The following is a 5,674-nucleotide window of genomic DNA, read 5'->3' on the forward strand; positions in this document are numbered from 1 at the left end:
ATCAACACACAACCTAGCCCATTGTGAGAAGCATCGCTGTAAACTGTATATTCTTTACCAGGTGTAGGTAAAGTCAGGACTGGAGCCTCAGTCAAACATTTCTTTAATTCATCAAAACTCTATTGGCATTTATCCGTCCACTGAAATTTCACATCCTTTCTAAGCAGCTTGGTTAATAGAGATGCCAACATGGAAAATCCCTTCACAAATCGACGGTAGTATCCAGCTAAACCCAGAAAACTATGATTCTCTGTGATATTTCTGAGTGGCTTCCAATTAAGGATAGCTTCTATCTTGCTAGGATCTATCTCAATACCCTCTGCTGATACTATGTGCCCCAAAAAGGATATCTCCTTCAGCCAAAATTCACATTTCGACAATTTGGCGTATAGCTGTTTCTCCCTCAAAGTCTGCAGTATAATCCGCAGATGTCTATCATGCTCTTCTACATTCCTCGAATAGACCAATATATCATTAATAAATACCACAACAAACTGGTCGAGGTATGGTCTGAAGATAGTGTTCATCAGATCCATAAAAGCAGCCGGAGCATTAGTTAACCCGAATGGAATAACTAAGAACTCATAATGGCCATAGCGGGTTCTAAAGGCAGATTTAGAAATACTCTGCTCTTGTACTCTCAGCTGATCATAACCTAATCTCAGGTCAATTTTGGAGAACACAACTGCACCCCTCAATTGATCAAACAAGTCATCAATGCGGCGCAATGGGTATCTATTCTTTATTTTCACCTTATTCAATTGCCGATAGTCAATGCATAACCGGAGAGTGCCATCCTTCTTCTTTACAAACAACACTGGCGCTCCCCAAGGTGACACATTAGGGCAGATGAAGTCCTTGTCAAGCAACTCTTGCAACTGTACTTTCAATTCTTTTAGTTCTGCTAGTGCCATTTTGTATGGCGTTATGGAGATTGGGTCCAGACCAGGCATAACATCAATTTCAAACTGCACTTCTCTTTTTGGAGGTAATCCTGGCAATTCATCAGGAAATACATCCGGAAAGTCACATACAGTAGGAATGTCCCTCAGTGCTGGACTATCCACTTGGGTGTCTATCACATGTGCCAAGTACGCCTCACACCCTTTCCTAATCATTTTTCTGACCAGTGCAGCTGAAATGATGTTTAAAGGCAATAACTGCCTCTCCCCATTTATTACTACATCACTATACTGAGGAAGACCAAAAGTGACTATCTTCAGTCTACAGTCAATCATCGCATGATGCTTGGCTAACCAATCTATGCCCAAGATAATGTCATAATCTCTGAAGGGCATTTCAATCAAATCAGACAAAAAAGTGTGTCCTTGGATCACCAAAGGACAATCCCTATATAATTTATTTACCCTGACCTCCTGGCCTAATGGACTAGTTACTAGCACATCATAATTCATTGGTACACACTGAATAGCAATAGAACACATCACACTAGCACTAACATACGAATGTGTGGAGCTAGGATCAAATAACAAATGTACATCTTGGTTAAGGATTGAGAAAATACCGACTACTACGTCTGATGTTTCAGCCTCCTCTCTCTGACGCATGGTATACACTCTGATTGGTGCGCCACTGGACACTGGCTGATTAATAGTGCTTTGACTTCCAGGAGTATTACCAGTACCCCTAGCTCTGCCTCTACCTCTAGCAGCTGACTGTGACCCTCTAGGTGTAGAGACTTGGGCTGATCCCTCAGATGTAACAGAAGGTCTAGACCGACGCAAACTAGTACAATCCTTAGCGAAATGTCCACTCCCTCCATAGTTAAAACATGCACCAATGGCTTTAAAACCCACCCCACTGTGTGTTCTACCACAAGTTTCACACTGTCCTACTGATAGAGCTCCTCGGCGTGCTTGCTGGGTCTGCTGACTAGACCGGGGTGGTCTTTGGCCAGAGAATCTGCCTCTGCCAGATCTACGGGAGCTGGGTCCCCCAAATTGTTTCCTCTTCCCAGAACCACTCTCAGGTGTTTGTCAAGTAGTCCTTTCAGTCTTCTCTTTCTCTTGTGTACCCTTCTTCACTGCCCCTTCTGATTCTATCCTTTCCAATTCCAGGGCCTGTGAGATCAACTCAGAGAAATTCTGATGTCAGAAACCCACAACTTGCATTCTTAGATTTAGCCTTAACCCGGCCTCAAACCTCTTACATTTGTCTCTGGGGGTGGAGACTAAACTTCCAGCGTAGTGGCTCAGTCGAGAGAAGTTTCTCTCATATTCTGCTATGGTTCTGTCCCTTTGTTTCAAACTTAGAAATTCTTGTAACTTCATATCCACATATGCATCGGGGACCCACTTCTGTCGAAACTCCCTCAAAAAGTCTGACCAAGTAAGGACTAGAGGTTTTACCAAGCTGTGGGGGATGGTCTTCTACCATTCATACGCATCCCTTTGCAACAAGGAAACAGAATACTCGAACTTTAGCTCTTGTGCACACTGTAGCTTCCTGAAAACCCGTTCCATTCGCTCTAACCACTGTTCTACCTCCAGTGGATCCACAATGCCTTTAAACTCGGTGGCCCCAAATCTCATCAATTTTTCATATTGCCGAGCTGAAGGCTGTGGTTGTGCTACAGATGCTTGCATCTAAGCTTGGGGTGGCACATTTCCTGCCATTTATTGGAAAAACGCAGCCATCTGCTGTGCAAAATGAGCAGGAAACTGCGGTGCCAGAGTAAGAGCTGGAGTGGATGACCCACTCACGTTCCGGAGTGCTGGGGCTTCCCCTTGAACCTTAGCATCAACAGATTGTTCCACGGAATGATCTCCTTCTTCCATTATGTTTTCCCAAAATTTCTACTTCCTGAGATCAAACACAAGGAGGTTGACCTCCATTAGTGCATATACATGATGTAAATATGTCATATGTATCAATTAAAGACACTTGAGCAGTTGTACTTATCAAAGAAATATTCATACACATAGTCAAAATTTATTGAAAAACCATGCTTTGATACCACTAAAACATATCACACCTTACCCCTCTATAAGGCATAACATGATCCTGTAGAATACCTAATGAACTACCGAACTTCACCTACCGATAACTCATTAAGTACCCTACAAGGGATTTTAAAACTATTTTCTTACATTTTGGAAGTGGTGAGCATTTTGGTATGAATTAAAATCATTTATTTAAAGCTTAAAAACTAGTACAAATTTTTATCCATTTTTATTTTTCTGCAAATTTTATAAAAATTTTGACAGAGTTCCGTTTGTATTTGGAGAAAACAGTTCTTCAAATACCTGAAAAAAAACACTTCCAATAATTTTCTCAACTCCCAACCTCCAAATAATCTCAAATCAACACAATTCAAATCATTCCACAATTCAACCAAAAATTTATCAACTTAAAATATTTCATAATTCCATCCACAGTGCATATAATATGAAATTCACAAATACAAATCTTAATTTACAGAAGGAAATCCAAAAATAATATTATTACAATTTATTATACAACTGCTCAACTTTACATTGATACATAAAACATTACAATATTTACATCAAAATTAACTACAAGGGTATAAAATAATACCCATACAAAAAGATTAGTGTGGTCCTCAATTTAATAGCAGCTCACTATGCTGCTTTCTCCTTGCTCTTATCTGCGACAGCAAAATAAGCTATCGCTGAGTATAAAAATACTCAATGGTGCACAGTAAAAATTTTAAATACAATACATAAATCATTCATTAACAAAACATAATTTAAATATTTCTCAATCACATTTCACAAATTATTAAAACTCATAATAACACAATTTAGTCAAATAATATTATTACAATTTATTATACAACTGCTCAACTTTATATTGATACATAAAACATTACAATATTTACATCAAAATTAACTACAAGGGTATAAAATAATACCCATACAAAAAGATCAGTGTGGTCCTCAATTTAATAGCAGCTCACTATGCTGCTTTCTTCTTGCTCTTATCTGCGACAGCAAAATAAGCTATCGCTGAGTATAAAAATACTCAATGGTGCACAGTAAAAATTTTAAATACAATACATAAATCATTCATTAACAAAACACAATTTAAATATTTCTCAATCACATTTCACAAATTATTAAAACTCATAATAACACAATTTAGTCAAATAATTTAATAAATACAGTGTTGCCAAGTCATACACAACTTAAGCCATGACACAAAATTTCCGATCAATGCCATGTTGTACACCATGACAAAGCAATCTACAACCCCACTAATCGAAATCAATAAGGGAGGTGGCTAGCTAGTTAATGAGTACTCATTCGATCTACAACCTCAACTGGTAAACCAAAGAGGGAGGAAAATAATCGATCTCACCCCATAAATAGAGGAGGAATAATAAGGCACTGTCATGCTAAGTGTGAATAAAAAATCTATTTCAAACATTTTATTCAAATAATTCATGAGGAATCCGATAGATTTCCAAAGTCATAGTTTTATTCACAAAGTGGCAACACAATTCATGATTAACACAAAATTTTCATAAATCATACCAAATCAAATTTTCAATGACAAAATACTCAAATAAGGTTTATTGTGCACAAACCTGACGTGAGTCACCTTTAGTCCTTGACTTAGTCTCTTAGACCTTCCAAGTCTTTTTCAGCTGAAACACACAGTTTCACAGTGTTTCAGTACCATCACTTAGCATAAATCCAAAAATAAATTCAATTTCACTTTTACCTAGCTTATATCTGCTAAACTCGACGTTCTTTAAAATTTGTATTTCGAGGTTACTATTTACTATACTATTCAAGTCAAATTGTTGACTTTCTAAGGCTTAATAGGCATGGGAATTCCAACTTCACCCACATACCACATTTTGGTCACCAAACTTGTTGGTTTTGGTCATTTTCTCAAAACTTAAGTCCCTTAGGCAAAAGTGCAAATTTTCAGTTTTGGTGCCTTAGGTTGTACTGCTCCATTGGTCACTTTACTGTTAGAATTTGGCAAAACTTTCTTCATAGAAAATGTTCCCAAGTGCCTTAAGTTTATTCTTCTTTTTGAATCACTCCAATTAGAGTTTTGTAGCTCAAGTTATAGCCATTTGAACCATAGCTGCCGGATTGGACTCAACCCAGAATTCTGGGCAATTTTTGGTGCTGGCAGTTTTGGGTCACCAATTTGGGGTGGACAAATGACTTGGTTAATGGCATAACTTGGGTTTATGTTCTTCATGAAAATTTTAGGTCTATATCTCATCTAACCACTGGTAAAATTTCAGATCATTTAGCCCTTCGTAGCTCAAGTTATGACCAAATAAACAAACACTGTTCATTTGGTCAGTTTGTACAGGGCAGGCTATGATTTTCCATGTTTGGTCAATTTGTTCACTAGGTTTTGGTTACTTTTTGGGCATGCTTTCTGAATGAAAATTGTGTCATTTAGTATCTATTTTCATTCCCAATTGGTCTCATACCAATTGGACTTGTAAAATTTCATTTTTGGTCCCTCAAAGGTAACTTGGTCATGCTGCCAGCAGCATGACCACACTCCATCCGAATTTGGCCTTAACTCTAACCATTCTAACACACTTCATTTGGTCACTATTGACCATTTCCCACTTCAAATTAGGTCCAAGAAATCATTTACAAGTTTCTCACATTTTTGTCTCTAACACTAAGTGTCCCAAAACCCTAATTCACTCTAC

The sequence above is a fragment of the Hevea brasiliensis genome, chromosome 14, assembly GCF_030052815.1.
Source record: "Hevea brasiliensis isolate MT/VB/25A 57/8 chromosome 14, ASM3005281v1, whole genome shotgun sequence".
Classification (NCBI taxonomy): Eukaryota; Viridiplantae; Streptophyta; class Magnoliopsida; order Malpighiales; family Euphorbiaceae; genus Hevea; species Hevea brasiliensis.